The sequence below is a fragment of the Ciconia boyciana genome, chromosome 6 (genome assembly GCF_034638445.1).
Source record: "Ciconia boyciana chromosome 6, ASM3463844v1, whole genome shotgun sequence".
NCBI lineage: Eukaryota > Metazoa > Chordata > Aves > Ciconiiformes > Ciconiidae > Ciconia > Ciconia boyciana.
Window position 1 is genome coordinate 56400488 of NC_132939.1, and position 19292 is coordinate 56419779.

A 19292-nucleotide genomic window follows, 5' to 3' on the forward strand; every position below is an offset into this window, starting at 1 on the left:
GACTAAGAGATGTCTGTACAGTCTGTCATTTACTTGTGTCACCCGTTAGTCATGACAGGGTGTAGAAGGTAGACTTATAATACCAGCTTTTACAATTAATTGGAGAATGCTCACGTCGTGGTCCGTTATACAGGATAACTGACCTTTACAACCATTAGAGTACAGAGCTGATGCATTATATTGATAATGAGCACCTTAGAATGTTAGACCATGACAGACTTATAAAGATTCACAGCCTTAACTTTCTGCACTTCATGCTATCTTCCTAATATTCTTCCTTCAGAGCTTTTTTTTCACAATGCCATTGCTGCACAGTTCCAGCTGGTATCAAAAATGCGTACACAGAAAAATGCAAGCACATTTTATGCCCTGATCATGTTTAAAACCTTTTATGATCAGGTTTTCTGTTCTGCAGAGCATGCCTGCATAGTTCCCAACACAGAATTGAGGCCTTAGTTTAGAATCAGCCTTAGCATCACTTCAACATGACATTTATGTTCCTGCTTATCTGTATGTTGTGTTGCTACTGATACTGCATGGACAGCTCTGTTTCCTGCAGTCCTGTACCTGGTCCCTGAATAGAATTACCCAGTTAACAGTAAGGTAGAGTGTATGACTTAAGGAAAATAATAAGAAAATTATGACATGCTTAGTCAGAATGAAACATTTTGCATTTGATTGTGTCATGTTGGGTCATCTTAATGGTTACATCATGTCATGTTTCATTATGTCACAACCCATGACAGATAGCATATGACATAGCAGAACCACCTCATACAGTTTATCAAAAAAAGAAAGTTTAAAATTAAAAATATATACTGTTTTCTTATCTATTTCTAGCTGTGATTTCAGCTACAGAACTCCCATTGTGAATTCATGTTATTAATTAACAGGTCGGGATATCTGCAAAAAGCAGATAATTCTGAGATACCAGCACACAGTGCATGAAAGCAGATATCTCAGGATGAACTCAGCTCTAAGAATTGGGTCTATATTTGAAAACAAGATTAAATCAGGAAATAGAACTGAATATACCATCCTGCTCTGTGATGGACCTGCTCTTGCTAGGGTATAGTACTACTGCTTTAATTGTTTCCCTTGGAAATAAATATGTACTCCCCATTTGAAAAATCAGACTAGAGCATATGGTTTTACCTGTAATCATGTAGTCTGCTCTCTAACACAATGCAAGGAGGATTCCACAGGGTAGGAGAGAACCTCACCAAGAAGTCCAAATCTCAATTAAAAGCTACTAGAGATGGGAAAATCATTGTGACTCCAGTTGGGTTTTACAATTGGTGAAAGAAAAATAGTGCAGCAACAAGATATCTTTCCCTTTGCTGTTAATAGTAGCAAATGTAGGTGAAAACAGAAAGTGCATTTGTTTCCCTTTTGGACTTGCAGCGAGATAATTTTAACTCAGTCACACAGTGAGAGAGATCCAGGAGAGAAATATTGGTGTGTCAAGTCGTGATGTCGTGCCAGGTCCCCCTGAGGTGCACTGGTGCCGAGGAAGGGCTCATTTTCTCTACCAGGCAAACTCTGCCAGTCCAAAGCTAACGTTTTCCAGGAGATGCAGTAGCCCTTTCTCCTAAACACTGTTCCATATCAAGAAGGAGCCTTGCCCTGTTTATAATGCTGCATCATTTGTAAGGCTTGGCTTGGTTACACACGGGCCCACAGAACAGGAAAATGCAGTAACTCCATCCTCTGCCTGCACAGCAGCCGGAGCAGTGATGAGATATACAGCAACAGCTCAGGTCAAAGCTTCATACTTTTTAAAGTCCTTAAATATATATTCAGATGATAGGGAGCTGTCTGTATGGCAGTGATCCAAGCTCTAAAAACCCCATAAATACATATTTACATGACAGATTTACATGATTTGCTCTGAAGATTTTGTACAATTTTCAGGTGACGTTTTCCGTAACCTGCAATATACTACAGAGAAATGGTATTTCCACCACAGATCGGGTTCATCCTTCAGGCCAACAAAAGAAACTCTAGCTGTTCTAGGTCAAGGCAAACTCAAGTGTGGACAGCCTCACTGGGATCCCTGGTAATTTACTAGCAGCTGGAGAGGATAGAGAAATGAAACAGAAGGCCTTTGAGTGCTGAATATAGTTTTAGCAGACCATAATCTGCCCACAGAAATGTTCCTGGGGATTTTGAAATGGATTGGTTGTGGCATTCATGAGTTATTTTACTATGTCTAGGCATACCTAGACACTCACAAACTGGATGTAAGGATCTCACAGCTTCACCAGTGATACACCTAGATTAAGCTACTTCTGAGTTAAATGTTAATATGGTTGTACTGCGTACAGGAACTGTGTTAATGCAACATGAGTGACCCAAACAATAGCTCTGCACAGAAATGAATTAACAATCACAACTGAAAATTTGTTTTGTTTTGCTTTTTATAGAGAGATACCGAAGGTGAATATTATTTACCTGTTAAAGAACTCAGCTGTATATCCAACATCTCTATTATAGATTGTACAAAATGAGAAAGGAACATCCCTTATTTATTCCTTATTTAATCTTTCATCAGCCCTTCAGTGGGTTTGGGGGCTTAGAGGACAATTGGTGAGCTATATATTAGACACTCCAGAAAGATGCATTTCTGAGCTGGAGGCAGAAGTCAGGTTTCCTCAATGTATGGGTTAGCAGTTACTGTGTCTACACATCAGTAAGGATAATCACACCAGACCAGCAAAGTACTTCGGGATCTGCTTACCTTTGAGCATGTAGGCAGACTAATTGACTTAACCGAGATTACATACAGGCTTAAAGTTAGTCTTATGCTTTGCTGGATTTGTCACTAATCCCATGGCCCGAAACCTACAGAAGCTTTACAGTGAACTTGAAGGCCACTGAACTGAGCTTCCTTGAAAGGCCTCTTCTGCAGCAAGGAAATAGTTTGGGGTTTTTTGAATAAAAGCTCCTGAGGGGCTGGAGCGCTTGACAGGGGAACGACTGACCTGTGCTTTTAACTGGCACTGACTGACCCCATCCTGAGCCTTTCCCATCTTGTTCAGAGTATCCACCAGCTGATCCCAGGTGGCTTCTTGAATTTTACTTGGCATCTAACTTAAGGCACATCTTAGTCAATGAAATTATTGTGAGTGGTTTACTGTGAATGCTACTTATTCAGAAGCTGAAATGTATACTGTTGCTTTTTGATACCAGTTAATATCTTGAAAGAGGGGTAGCTTACTGTCAGCCTAAGGTTGGCAATTTTATTAGTGAAGCATTATTTCTAATGGATAGCAGAAAAATAGGGTAGGGAAACAATTTTAAAAAATAAATATTTTCCTTTTTAGACACCATTGTGAAATTGATTTTTTTTTATTATTATGATTATTATTATTTAGGATTAAAAGCAGTTTCAGGAATTCCACCTGCTCAAGTCCAATGCCAATTTTTGTGGCATAATCATCACATCTTCTTATTTATAGAGAAAAAACAAAACAACAAAACTATTTCTTCCATGTTACATATTTCTGAGGATTTTGTTACATAGAATTATTTTTCTCTTTGAGTTTTTTACATTGTCATCTTATGTTACATTCATGGCCCAGAAAATGTCTTGTATTTCACTTTGAAAAAAAAAAGAAAAAATGAATGAAACAATTACATCAAAATTTTTGTCGTTGTGGAAGTTGTGATGGAATTTCTCCTAGAGGGGCCATAAACAAAAAGTTTAGTTTTAGTTCAGCATTACTTGTACATCCCTTGACATAGTATTATTCTGAGCCTACTATTTCATAGCATTATCCTGAGTTTTTCCTGACATGCCCACAGTGCCCCAGCACTATATAAAAGCAATGCAATTTTTGGGATCCACACAAATATAAGAGAGTTGAGCCATGAGATACCTAAAACTACAGCTCTTCTGAGGGACCACAGGACCTCATGTGAGGTGGAGATCATGGCTGACTCACATAAAAATAATGTTTAATTTGCTTCAGCAATATGATGTGCATTGCTCCTAGTTATGAATGTCGTATTTTGTTCTGAAAAAAAAGTCTAAAACCTTTGGCTCCTCATCCTGTACCAGAATGCTGAAATAGTGCAATTGGCCCCAACATTCAACCTTATCTCACTCTGCTAATTCTCCTGTTACAACTTTCAGGATCTCTACTTCTTCCTTTACAGAACTTTTCCCATGAGGAGAAAAATCTCCAGAAATCTCCATGGCTTGAAAATCAAACAAATCTTGACACATCTCTGCTGTTTCTGTGGGATAAGGTCTGAGGCAATGTAAATACAGCAAGGGACACACCTTCTGTCCTATAAAAATTGTGCTGTTTCTTCTTAGGTCCACAGCATTCAGGAAATTACAAACCATCATTTGATCCCTTGGAGCAGGGAAAACTTACCTGGATTGTGTTCATTTTGGAGATTGTTTTAAAACAAAACGTGTTCCTTCCTTTTCCCTTTCCTTATTTTCCTCTTTTCCCTTTCCTTCCTTTCACGGTAATACAACTCACCAGTTCACCCAGTTCTGAAGAATTTTGCAGATAATATACTCTTAATTGTGAAGGTGTAATTAGAGCAATTGCTTGGAGGATGCTTGAAATGCTAGATGTGCTGAGCTTTTTTTTTTTTGTTTCAATAGAGGAAAGAAGAGGCCTATGTTTTTCCTCTTTGGTGGATGGGATAGAAAACCCAGCATGCAAGAGATTGTGGGTAACTTCTCGATACTACACTGAAAATGATACTGAACAAGCTGCGTATGTTGCATTTTATAGCACTGTCATGCAAGATTATGTGAAGAATTAAAAAATATAGACCTGCATGTTAAGAAGTCAGTAGTTATACTTAGGAGTCCCATTTTTGTTTCTAGTAGCCTGACACACAAGAAATATCTCAGTGATGGTCTTCTGCTTTATCTGCTATCTAGCAATGTTCTTCTTGCTGGTATTCCCATTTATTCAAGTGATTATTTTTTGCATTCCACCTGTTGGTATCCAAGCAACTGGGGCAGTGCCAAAGCACGTCCTGGTATGTGTGCAGTCTGCTACTTCATTTGTATTATTCACTGAGCTTTACTAAAAAAAAAAAAAATAAAATATCATCTAACTGCAAATTAAGAGTTTCTGCTTATTTTAGAACAATCCTTACTGTGGCAATTTGGGAAGCCGTCGAGATGGATTCAGGCCAATAAGACTGTGATGCAGCTTCCCTGTAGCTCTAGGTTTAAGTCAATCAGTTTAAGATTTCCCATTTTTAGTTAAATAATAACAACCCACCACCACTCCCCCAAGTCATTTATACATCTGGCCAATGAGACAGAGTATCTGACATTTTCCCCACATGTATTCTTCTTGCCATCTCTTCTGCATGTCTCATGGGAGGTTGTGTGGGTACCAGTATCAGTCAGTGAGTGGGTCTGGACGATTAAGTGTTCAGTTCACTGCAATTGCTACACTGTAAATGCTGGTGTAATTGTAAAACAACTGTGGGTGACCTGTCTGACCGCTGAGAAATTTTGTTTGCATTTGATATTTAGTCATTTGTAACAGCACCGGTGCAAAGCCAGCATGGAGGCGGGGAAAAAAAATATTTAAGTAGCTGTTGTCTCTTTGAAGCCAATAGTATCTATCTGGCTTTGCTTTTTCACTCCTTGCAGTTCATGGGAGTGCAACTATCTCATAGAGTTTACGCTGATTGGAAATGATGAACATTTCGTCAACACAGAGAAGGTCTGATTGAATGAAGATTTAAGGGTGAGTTTTTTTGTTTTTGTTTGAGAGGAGGTATGGGGCTATATAAATGGTAAAGTATCCAGCCTTCAACCCTAGGGCTGCTCTGTGACTTCCTGACATGCTCCTGAGTGTAATTTTATTAAGGCGTATAGACATGCAAGAGCATGACCCTTACCATGATGCCATCTTGTGACTCTCTAATCTAGCACCAGCACACAGAGCAGGGCTTAACTGGGGTACTGCAGGGAGGCTGCCAACCACTCCACGGCTCCAACAAGGGCAGCCATGTTAAGGGTGAAGCCGTGGGAGCCTTGGGGTGCTGGGGGATGTCTGGGGGTCTCGAGGCATTCATTGCTTTTGCCTGCTCATTCCTGCCCACCCATGTGACAGGGAGAGCTCCTGCAGTGCTGGCAGCTAGGACAATATATATCTGTCATCTGGCGTGAGTGAGCAGAAAGATTCACTGTAAAGCCGAATGAGGCTGATCTTTGATGCCTGCCAGTGTGAACATTTAAAAGACCTTTAAGTTATAGCACCACTCCAGGCAGCAAACAATATGGAAACATTAGTGACCATCACTCTCATGAGGGGCTGGCGGAAGGAAAGATTTGTCCTTCTGTGTTACCACAGAAAGCTCCTCTTAGCTAGCTTGCTCATTTATAACTGGGGTTGGAAAGTGCAAACCAAAATGAAACCTGCATTAAAAGAATTTTGTGGGCTGTACAAATCATAAGGGTAACTACTTCACAAAATACTGTCAACTGAGGCATATATTTAAAAGGTTAGATAAAATATCTCCTAGCCATTTTTTCCAGTTCTTTTCTTTTTATAGTCCACTGCAAAACAACAAAAGATAAAAAGGCTGTATATAATGCATGTATATTTTGTTGGGTTTTTTTTTTTACCTTTCCCAAAGGAGTCTCTGTGCTTCCCACACTAATTGTAGGTTTTTCTGAAAATGCAGCATGAATCATTTATAAATAAAGAGACTTTAAAATCCCTAAAAGACTCCCTGAGGTATTCAGTATTTCAGCATAAAATAACTGTTAAATGGAGTTATTCTGAATTAGCTTTTACTGGAAAGTGGTGAAAATAAAGTTTTCTTTTCACTGTGAATGTGCAATAATTCTTTTACACAGCTACCCAGGGTAATTGACAAGCAATTTTCATAATTCAGGTTTTAGCAAAGAAATCATCTGAAGTGGCTAACATTAAATGAACGGAGCTGCTATTAAAACATAGCTTTCAAGAAAAACTGCGTGAGATGTCAGAACCAGGGGCTCTGTGTTGAGACCTTAAAACATAATTCGGGCTATAAAATAAAAACACAGACATTCAAGCTCCACAACAAATTCATACATACACCCTCCTCACAAATGCATACACACACATACACACACTTAAAAATAATAAAGAAGGATTTTTCATCTTTCTCTTAAAATCCTCTGATTATTTTAGTGCACAGATAACCCTAGAAAGACAAGGCACTCAGAAAAGGTAACTGATTTGCATGACTCCTTTGGACTTCATAACCTTGACTGTCCATACCCACTGTACAATCAGAGGTCACATTTGATCTCTCTGTGTAAAATTATGCAGAGGAAGCTTCCTCAACACTTTGTAGTTGATTGACAAATTGGTCTGTCACTCAAATGCTCCTTCAACTTATCGTGAACAGTAAAGAAAATTATCTGTTCTGTGCATATGTGAGAAAAAGCCTGTTCATTAACCTCTAGTCTGCTGAAGCTGTGGAACATATAATGCTTCGAGGAATATGTACTCTATATGAAAAGTATGCAAAAGATACAGGTGTATATATATATATTTATGTGTATATATTTGTGTGTGTAACATATATAAAAATGCACATCCATAGTAGAGCAGTCTGTATAATATGTATATATTTCATATGTACATATATATGTACATATTACACCAGTTTCTACAGCAAACTTTAGGCACTCTTTTTCATGAGGTTTGTACATGCACGGTAGCTACAGATAGGTAAACACCTCTGAGATGCTTCCTACAAGTATTTGGTGCAGCATGCTTCGTAATCTAAGATGCCTGTGACTATTATCCCTCAGATATTCTGCCTACACTGTAGCTCTCAGATGCTAGGTTATTTACAAACATTGATGCATCACAAGTGCAAGGATTTAAAAGCAACTGACAATAAAGGTAGGGCCTAATTCACTCCAAGTGCTAAGCAGAGGCAACTTGGATAGATTTAGTGGAGCTGTGCCTGTTTATCTCAGCAGCAAATTTAGTTTTACATACCATGGAATACTCATCTGGCATCCAGTTGCTTCAGCTTGGGGAAATTTTTGCAAGTCATGTATATGTATGTGTCTCTTTTGTACCCCTTGCTAACTACTAGTCAGTGTACTTTTATTTATCTATCATCTGATCTAGGTGAGAAAAATAAGGCATGTGTCTCTAAATGTTCTACGTGTAGCTGAACCTCAACTATGATATCTACATAAAAATCTGAAGCTACAAGATGATGACACTTGTGTGCCTTGTTTGTTGGTCTTTTTTTTTCCACCGTAAGCCCTGCATACTGGTACCAGAGAGCAGTCCTGAAGCAAACTCTCCTATTTCAAACTTTGTGAAAGTCCTTATCAGGGCTCTGACTTGCCAGCTTCTGACCCATCTCTGGCAGTTCAGCAGCATGTTAAGTCAAACCTGAAGAGAATGTGTCTCTGCTCTCTTGACAGGATCAGAGAGATTTTGGGTAAGGTATTTGCTTCAAATCTAGGTTGTTAAGTGACATAGACTTTAAAAGAAAAAAAAGCAATTGGTCTCAACATAATTTTTTTTTCCAATACAAAACTTTTTTCTCTTACTATTTAAATTTTTTTCTTTGCCAGTGGCTGAGTAGCTTGAAGTCTTTGAAACACTGAGCTTTCTATAAAATCCAAATAATTCTCTGTAAATCAAAGTAGTTGGCATGCTTGCTGCAAAGCCTGAAGCTTTTTTTTTTAAGGTAATCTCTAGAAAGTAGTTTGTACTCATGTTTTCACAGTGATTAAATATGCAAAGTAATTTTCATGATTATCACCCCGTTCTGAACCAAATCAGATGCGGCTATGCTTCTCTTTGTACAAAGCCAGTTATTGGATCAGATTCCAAAACAAATCCCCTGAATTTGGCGGATCATCATTTTAAAAGGGGGCTTGTTAAGGTAATGATTAAATTAAACCACCCCTTTAAGAATATTTAGATCTGGTCCGCCAAGCGGAACGGTCTAATGGTTTTTAAATTAGAAGCTGCGAATGCTAGTGAATTTCTTTTGTGGGTCAAGTGGGTATTAACAAATGCTAAGACTGTTCTCTCTTTTGTCATCACCTTGAAATCTGCAAAGAAAAGCGAAGAGTGGGAAAGACACAAGGAGAGAAGCAGTGTTAGTATTTAACATCAGTGCTTTTTAACCAAGGGCAGCCTCAGATTTACAAGGTTGGATAGGAGAAGGTATGAGATGATGTTGCTAGTAATCTCTTTATACCCCATTCCTGAGAGAGAGACTGAAGCTCGAATCTTCAAGGAAGTGGAGAACCCAAGTGCATTCAATTCTGGCAGTCTTAAGCGATTGCAGAGGTGTAATAGCCTGCTAACCACAGAAGCGTGGATAACAACCCATACCTGTGGCTTCCAGATTTCTTAACCCTGTCAATTTTAAATGTGCTTTTTAGCCTCAGGTGCTGCTGGGAGTTTGTGGCTGGGAGAGACAGTTGTTTGCTTGGTGGAGAGGATGGCTGGGTTCTTTCCAATACCAAAGACTTCAGTTCCTCTTTCGGATACCCTAGGCAAACTGTGTTTGTCACTCGTATTTTTCATCCCGCAGTAGTAGCTGATACTGGAGTTCTGTGAATATTGGATTTATGGGGCATAACAATCTCCCTGGTGGGAGGAAATCCACATTAAAATATAAATCTGTCAAGTCAGGTGAAGTCACAGCTAACAAAATACCAATGCTGTTCTTCTGTGCTTAGTCCCTGTTCCTTTTCAGTCATACATACATTTCTGAAAATGGCACCTCTTGAGCCAAATTTTTCCTGTACTGAGATGTTGGGGAGGTGGAGGCAGAGGTGAAATTTGAGCTACACTGACAAAAGTGAGGAGAGATAGAGCTTTCTGTTTATTCAGACGAAATCCTTGTGACCATTTTGTTTATGAATAGCCTCCTAAGGAAAACGGTACCAGTGGAAAGCTGGCTTAGGCTCCAGAAGCAACCGTAACGGGCGAGGTGCACTTCTGCAGGTGAAAAAGTCAGTTTTCACTTGACTGAATTATGACCCTTTAGAAATGGCACACTTTGGACATGTGGTTTGGTACATTTTGTGTAGGGCTTTTTGCTAAGCTTGTAAAATGTGCACTCAAGGAGAGGCATGCCCTGTGCATGTGCGTGTATATGTTGAGGGAGGGAGTGAGGGTAGGCTGACTTTGCTGTGAAATGAATGATTTTCTGACCTGACAAAGTGGTTAGGGAAGGTGGCTTACTGTGCTGAGTCCTGGGTTTATTCTTTTCAAAGCAAGTAAGTAAAGTGATCACGTAAAGACCGATTGGTATGATGTAGGATTTACAGAAAGAAATATCACTCTGATGAATCTAACATACTGGCTTCATTTTGTTACTATGTCCATCTTACCAACTCACAAAAGCTCCAGTGAGGTGCTAATAAGAAGTTTTGAATTATGAAAAAAATAATTAGGGGAAAGTTACTGTTTAACACCTGAGAATAAAGAAACCCATCATAATTCAGGCTTGTTAAACAACCTTAACTCTGCCTCTTGTACATAGACATGGCGATACAACATTTTCTGATTCACAGTGCTAGTTTTAAATATCGGTTTGCATTCTTGGGAACTGTGGACAGTTCTATATAACCTTCCATACACTGTGCAGTAGTTTGCAATAAAGCAAATCAAATGTTTTGATGCATATCACACTGAAGTTGATGCTGAAGGACTAGGAAGCAATTCTGATATGTTCCACTGGTTAATTCTCCTCATCTGGAAAGCTATCATCGATCACGGCCAGATTTCTCTCACACAAAAATAGTAATAAGTTCCAAATAAAAAGCACTGGAAATAATTAAAAGTACACAAAACTGAAAAAGGAAAGACTGTAGTTTAGAAAGGAACAAAGAGAAGATTATATTAGATATACATGAAGTATGGTTACGTATGTTAAGTTGGTCTCTCTTTACCGTTTTAAATAATAGAGGAGACAGTAAGGCTGATCAGATTCTATTTTGCATATGAGATTGTATAATACATAACAAGCCTTTAGTTCACATTGCCACATGTAATTATTTTTGTCAAGAAACCATTATAGTGCAAAATATGAAATGGAAATTTAAGTTGTTAATAATATTAAATTTCAGATACACTTTTTTGGAAGCGGCAAATTTCTTTCCCTCTCACTAAAAAGCTTTTTTACTCTACTTTCAAAATTGGACTCAGGAAGAATATTCCTCATATCAATAGAAAGGTTGCAATGGGTTGAACTCAGGCCATCATACTCTGAAGTCTAATCTAACAACATAGTGACCACGTTATAATGAAATTCTTTCACAAGGAGGCCCAACTCATAATTAATGCAAGATCACAGCAGGTTATTTTGTTCTTTCCTCGAAAGCAGAGGGCATTGGTGATTTTATGGTCTGTTTGGACTGTTCCCTTATTCCCAACTATATTTTCCCTAAAATAAAAGTTTTACGACAATTATCTCCCAAAGTGTTTGGTGAATAAAATCCTGAAGCACTTCTGATTTGAACAAGATCATCACGGGCTCAGTTAGTTTGAGAGAAAATCTGCAGTGAAGTTCATTTTCAGATAACAGTTTTTCCAAAGTCCACCTTGATGCCCTCTCCTTTTTAAATTGCGGTTTATTGTAGAGACTATCTATGAGCAATCACTAAGCCTGGATCCTCATTCCTGCCTTCACCAAAGTAAAGGTGTGATTGAATCTTGGATTTTGGTTGGGGCTGACAGTTTAAAATTAACTCATCAGTAGGTCCCTATTTTCTAAGGGCAGAGAAGACAGTGTATTACCTTACCATGTCTTGCGAGCTCCCTGGGAAAAGGACTGCATGTTCTATCAGGTGGAACAGAGTATTTTCAACAGCACAACTTTAGAAGTGCGTGCAAGTATTATCTCTGTTTTGAGCAAAAGAAAATGAGAATGAATAAAGCATACTGGTCTAAAATATCTTCATCTTCCCTCCAGTGTTCTGGCCTTAAACCTGAGAACCACCCTCTAGAAGTGGACACTGTAAAGTGAAGTTCTGCCTCAAAATGCCTTTCAGAGCCTGTGGTTTTGAATATGTTGCTGTTGCTTCATGGCAGTCATGGACAAAGCTAGCCAAAGGGCAACACTTTTTCCCAAAACTGCAGGCATGAAATCTGTGGCCACAATTATTTGCAGACTGAAATCACTAGCATAAAGATAGAAACCAGGTTGAGAATCTGTTTTAAATTCACCTACATTATATCTTAAACAGGTTTTCATAATGAAACAAAAATTGCATGATAGCACAAAGAAGTAAAATGGATATAAACCCCATGTAAGAATTTTTGGTTTATTCTATGTTTTGAACATTTGTTTGAGGTTTGAATGTGAATAGTTTTAGGCTGCCAATATCTCACCTGGCATCTAACTTTCTCTGCTGAGTCGTAAGGTCAAAACTCTGCTTCTAGGTTATCTGCAGAGGCGATCTTGACTGCATATTGTGCCCTTGATAAACCAGCCATTGACGTCAGTATGAGTTTCATGTGCAGATTAGAGCTGTGTAAGTTCTTCACAACAAAATCTGAAGTTATGCAAAAGCCTCTAGTAGTTTGGGGTTTGAATGTGGAAATAAACCCAGAAGAGTTTTATGTAGAATTTGTCTGACTAACAAACATTTCAAAGAAATACCCAGACTTGTTTCTCTAGACAAGCAGGATTTTTTTTTTTTTTTCATGCTCAATGCCATGGTTTTGCCCTCTGGTTTCATTTGGTCTCATGGAAGGCATGTGGATTAAATAAAACTGGATCAGTCAGAAGCAATGCCTATACTTTGGAATTTCACCATCAAACCTTTAGATGTGCAGTAGATAGAACCTGCATGTTTTAGATCCAAATTTTGAACCCCAGGAAACTGGGGGATTAGAAGAAGAAGGAATGACATGGACCAAATGGTCAATTTGAGTTGTGGATTGCAAGCAGCCTCCACCGTCAACACAACTGGATGGAGTGAGATAATTTTTTGCCCTGGTCAGTCCCTACTCAGAGCAGAACCTGGGGAATATAAAGCATACGATTCTAAATCGCAAGTTGGTCTAAGAACTGAAACCGGTAGGAGTTGCAGTGTTGAGTCAAAGTCATAAACCTAAAGGTACAGATCTGTTGTGACAGATGAGAAAAGGAGCTTTTCCCCTAAATCTTTGCAAATTAGGGACTCTCTTTGTACAACATTTTTACTGACTCCTGAGATGTGTAAATGTTGCTTGAGTGACAGATTCCTGATGTCTGTGGGTGAATTCTCTGAACAGGGAAGGCAGGACTACACACTGTGGACTCCTATCAGGAGAGCTGTTCTTCCCTATCACTAAAATAATGTGACTTAATTAAAAATCGTAAAGATATATTTACCTGCTCAGACAGAAATGGCTGCCTTCAGAACAGTTCTGGTCTATTAGTAAATAATGTACATTTAAAAGAGATTTATAAATATGTATTTAACCAAAGCAGTCATTCTAGTCTCTTAGATAATTAATATGCATTGGAGAACTTTCCATTAAAGACTTCTACCTCTCTTCACTTTAAAAAGCAAAGAAGTTAAATGCAAAAAAAAAAAAAAAAAAAAAAAATGTCAACCCACTGAATAATGATAGGCTTGGGACATAAACCATAAAAAAAACCAGGACACTGAAACTTCATTAAAACTTAAGGCTGGAGAACTTGTTCTGTGAAGCTGATTTTCTTTTTTCTTCTTCTTCTCCTTGACAGCTAGAATTAAAGGACAAAGTGTCAGCTTAATTTTAAATTTCCTGGCTTTGGTCCATCTGTGTTGCAGCCTTAATCAGGAAGAAATAGTTCTGTTAAGGGTCATATTATTTTTGGTCCATGGGAGGGATGTTCAAGGTGAATAAAAGGGCACAAAGCTTTAGGCCGGATATTACCAGAAATGAGCTGGGGACCACATCTGTCCCCTCAGAAAAGTAACTGGCATAGGGGTGCTGCCATTGCACGGAGCCCGGGCTGTTCTAGGAGCTGCTGTCAGTGTCACCGGTGCTTCTCTTGGGGCAACTTTTACCACCAGCCAACTTATAACTCTCATTTTGGCCCAAAATATCTGGTTTGCTTTTCTCAGCTGTGGGTCGGCATTTTCGCAGGCTGTGAGCATCTGAAGGTGGGACTTTGTGCTCTTGGACAGAGAACCAAAGCAGCAAAGGAGCTCTGATCCTAAATGGCACTTTCCAGTTACTCCACAAATGAATGTTTAGTGACCGTGCTTCTCGATGAAAGTGGTGCTTTAAAGTTTGGCATGTTATTTAGAAGAAATATTTCTCAAATGCTTTGCCTGAAATAGAAATGTTTGTACTGATATTAAAGAAGAAATGAGGAAAAATAAATAATACAGTAGAAGGAGATTTGGTTGGAGTTACAAATACTAGCTTATATCTTATTTTTTTGTCCTGGATCAGATGTATCCAATTTATTGAGTAAATTATGGAGAGATTTGGAACAATGTTAAGTCCATCACAACCAAGTAGAGGTTTATAAAATCTGTAGGATTCTTACATAAAGTGTTTTAGTGTTTGATAACAAATTCAGGCTAATAGTGAATGATTCACAAATGTCTTCCTACCACAGGGCATGTTTGAAAGCCCTCTGAAATCAACAGACAGAATCCCTCTGATTTCAGCAGATTTTGCACCATGCTCTTGCTAAATCATAAGATTCACTCAGAACTTACTCTGCATGTTGAAAGAGAGATGCCTTTTTTATTTCCCTGGGCACAGAACAATAATATGATTTTATTCCGTTATACTACTGAGAGAGTGATACACTCACTGAAAGATGAATTCTGATCTCTTCAAGTAGCATTAAGCCAGGGTGTCTTTCACATTTTCATACTGATATGTGGGGAAGTACTTTCTGCTTCATATGAAATGTTAGCATGATGGCACTGAAATTTAGAATGAATATAATTCCTGCTGTACCAGGGCCTTTATGAAAACAAGACTGTTTATCTTGTGAGGCTGTCCTGGCAAACCAAGGCTTAAATATGAGAAATAAATGCATTGTGCCTCTGAGCTTTGCATCTTTTGTAAAACCCAGGATAGTGTAAGAAGAACCAGTAATAGGGAGGTAAGCTTCCACAGCTTTATATCAGAGAACAAATGCACACAGCTCTTTAATAAAGGGCAAGGACGTTCATTTGACTTTTTAGTTTGTTTTATTATAAGGATGCCATTCATGCTTCTATAATTAAACTTGTTTCAGCGCCTCCATTATAAACTCTTTTTTTCCTGCTGAAGCAAATGCTGGCATGCTCCATCTGTTTCAGTGTCCTGGAGTGCCTTGTTTTTATGTTGTTTTTTTTTTAGGGGGGGTGGTTGATTGGGTTTTTTTCTTCATTTTGGAAAGGTTTAGGCTTAAGTCTAAGAATGAAAACTGTGTAAACTGCTTGCTACCTCCAAAACTCTGCCTGGTCCTGAGAAATCTTAGCTGAATCCCTGGAGGTGTGACCATACATCATTCTTCTTTTCATTCTTGTAATGGAAAGTGTGGATTTTTAATAGGATTCTGGACTTGGAATTAGAAAACCCACCATCTATTTTTAGTTCTGCCAGAGATTGTCTTGCTGCTCTTCGGCACTGTTGAGCTCAGCAGGTGTTTCTTCAGCAACTTCTTTCTGTGTCTTGATGCTGTGACTCATGAGCTCTGGTGGTACTTGCTGAGGGGACTGAAGAAGTCTCTGATGCCATAGCAGAGAAAGCTGAATGGTCAGTGTGCCTACTCCACAACAACCATAGTTCCTAGTCTGTGTGAGCATCCATAAAACAGAGGCAATAGCTGAAGAAGAGACGCTTTGTCTGGTAAGGACAGGAAGCAGGTGGGAACAACAACCTCTCTGGCACTTGCCATAAATCACCAGAGCTTGTCAGGCAGTGCCCTCAGTATCCCAGCCTGTAAAATACTGTTTTGCACATTTCTTTTTGTCTGTCCTCCCTCCCTAGATGTCTTTTCAATTTAAGGAAGGAACTGGAAGCATGTGCACGTGTGTGTGAATGAGTGGAGAGGGATTATTTTTAGCTTCCTTGTATTTCTTACTGAGGTAAAAGACGACTGTCAAGCTTGGAGACACTACATCTGTTCTACGAGTGGTTTACCTGATCCACAAATGTTTAGCACGGAATTCTGGCCCTAAAGCTTTTCAGGTATGTAAACCCCGTTCTTAACTACATAAACACTTTTGAGCTCCTTGCACCAAGCCTGAAAATTAGTCCTTAGATCACACCAATGTATTTTCTTTGTGTCACTCCCCTGAGTCTTTAAGGATTGGATGCCTGCTGTACAGATGCAGGTGGGCACTCCATACACATTGGGAAGGATCGATACACAGTCAGGGCCTATTCAGGCATGTACACCCACCTGAGGTCCATGTCCAGGAGTCACATTGTATTGTTACATTACTGTGCTCAGTGGTTTGCATTTAACATTTCTAAAATGAGAGAAGAGCAAGGAATAAGAGATGCAGAGACTAATGTTACATTTGTGTGGTTCCCAGAGCTTTTACCTATTCAAACAGGTTTAAAAAAAGAAGTCTCCACTTCGGAGTCATCCTAATGTGCCATTTTATCATACAACCAGAATCCTTTTGAGAAATTTTTCTTGCATTCAATGGTTTGGAGCAATGACAATATACAGTATTCCTGTGCAGATAATACATAGTGGCAAACTAGAAAAGATATTTTAACCAGAAAACTGATTGCAACTTCTGCTGCAGAAAAAAACCCCAACAAAATGAACCTTTCATATACCAGTTACCATGTTTTAGATACGATTTGTATTATCATGTTTCAGATACAATTAAGATTCCAAGTTATCTTACTTGTACTGAGTAAGCACACTGTTCCACTGCCAGTTTAGGCTAGTTTTCTCTCTAGCTTGTTTTTCACCATTTCGTCAGATGCTATTTTTATAGATTTCCCTCTTCAATAAAAGTCCTTGCTTTCACTAATATAACATTAATTTGTGATTGATCTTTTCTGAGGTGGAGAAATAAGGTCGAAGCATATATTGGCATCCTGATGGCTTGAGCTGGTCACTGCCAGCTCTTGATCAGCAGCCAACTTTTCAATTAGGAGGTGAGAGTGAGTGATCTGTGCTGGTTTTGCCATTTATCTCATCTCTAAGGAGCGACACATTTTGCCTTTCTCAAAACAGCTCCGAAGACTCTGCAGTTCAAGTGCATTTTGATCAGTGGCTGATCTCCGCCTCGCATCTGAAAAGTTCACTGGGGTTCTCAGCACCATTCAAAATGCTTGGAGGTGAAGGTACGAAACACAGAAAATGACCAGAGTAGTAATGATGATAATACCAGAAAAAGATAGACTTCTGAAGAAGCTAAGATATTATAATCCAAAAAAGTGTTACGGGTAATTTTCTTCTTATAACCTGAGGACAAAAACTTTATTACTCTTTAAACTCCAATATTGCACCAATTAAATTCCAGCTTAAGAACTAAGTTTCCAGTCCACTTTTCATTTGAAAATGTATCTCCTATTCCTGTTCCCAGACATCCCATAAGAACAACTTTTTATTCTTTCCTTTTTTTCATCTTCATATGTCCTATAATTAAAAAGCATGAAGGAATATTAAGTTACAGAAACTTTGCCAATGTGCTTTCAGTTTTGCAAAAGCGCATACTTAAAATAATACTATTTTCTCATACAATAAATAATATATATTGAAAAAGAAAGGAAAGAAACTTCAAGCTCTTTTCTTTTTTCCTGCTGCATTTAACTTTTCTACCTCACAGCTCAGATTGCTTTTTTTAATCAAAGCAGTAATGGAAGAACAGTCCTTACACTCAAATGCAATCACATTTAATCATATTTAATATCCTTATTTCTCAGCTGATCAGACTTTAAAAATTTGATTGCTTTAGTTTGATTTAAAACTTAAGGTAAGTAAAACCCAATAAAAAAGTGTATTTTTGTTGTTAGTGTGTTCCAGTTGTGTGGTTTCTTAAAGTGCTTGAGCTTTTGGCTGTTGTATTGTGGAACACAGATTTCTGAGCACCCTCTCAGTGGAAACGGGCAGAGATTAAAATGATATAATTTTAGCCAAACATACTACATTTTTTCATAAGAAAAAGATGAATTGGTTTGATGATGCATTAACCTTTGTCCAACAAGAGACAACTCCTGATTCAGTGTGAATATATCGTGTTATTGCATTGTCCTCTTCTGTTTTTTTCCCTGAACTTGTTTCACAACAACATTCAGGGAGATGAGATTCTGAGTTCTTTTACTCCATGATAAACCCAAATTAATTCCAGTTGACACTGAAGTCTCACATCTCTGTCTGCAGTCTTCATTTTCAGGCTGTAAACAAAGGACTTTAGCTGAAGTGATGACTCTCATCAGGTCTTTTGACTATGTTAAAGTCCATTATATTTGCTGCAATTACCCTCTAAGTTCCAGAACATAATCTAATACATAAAATGATTGCTTCCTACTTATATTAATGTAAAGGTAAACTGTGTACTCAACATGTCAGACTTTCTTTAGCTGAACGTATGTGGGTTCCTTTATTCTCAAACTAAATTATGTACTTCATATGGGAGCACAGTAGTTGAAAGTCCTGATCATGACCACCAATCATAATGGTGAAACATGCTCAAAGACTCAAATGCTTTAAGAAAAAAGAACTTTAGAGACCAATTTGCCCTGTGGTGAGGTGGGTGTAGATAAACACTTGCTTGAAATCTCCCAAGTGCTTATATCTACTGCAGTCTTGCTTCCATGAGAATGAATAGAACAATTATGCTTTCAAATAGACCAAGACTGCAGAATATGTTAAAACTTGATCCTCCCAGTCCAGCAGCATACATAAAATTTGCTAAGCCACAGAACTGTACAAAACTAATGAAATGTTCCATTCCTTGTTAATTTGGTGCACGTGTTCCGTGTGGGTGAGAAGGAACAGCACAGGAAAGTGCAGACTTGTGCCAAAGTTCAGGGTCGAGTCGCTATGGAGTTTTAGCACAATCTCGGAGATTGATCTTTGGATTTCTGGAGCTGTTAGACCATGACGGTTTGACAGGCATATGTAAACCACAGGAAAGTTCCTTCTGAGATACAGCTTAACAGCAATGAGAGGTAATCAAAAAGGCCTGCATGTTGTCTATGTTGGCATCATGGATCAGAGTCTTATATGGAAAGACTATAATTTCATTAACTTAGCATGAAGCTGAATTTATAAAATGATGGACACTGCTTAGGAATCTGGTATGCCTCAGACTTAAGTTTTGTAACTTCAAGGTCACATTAACATAGGTTTATGGTTACTTT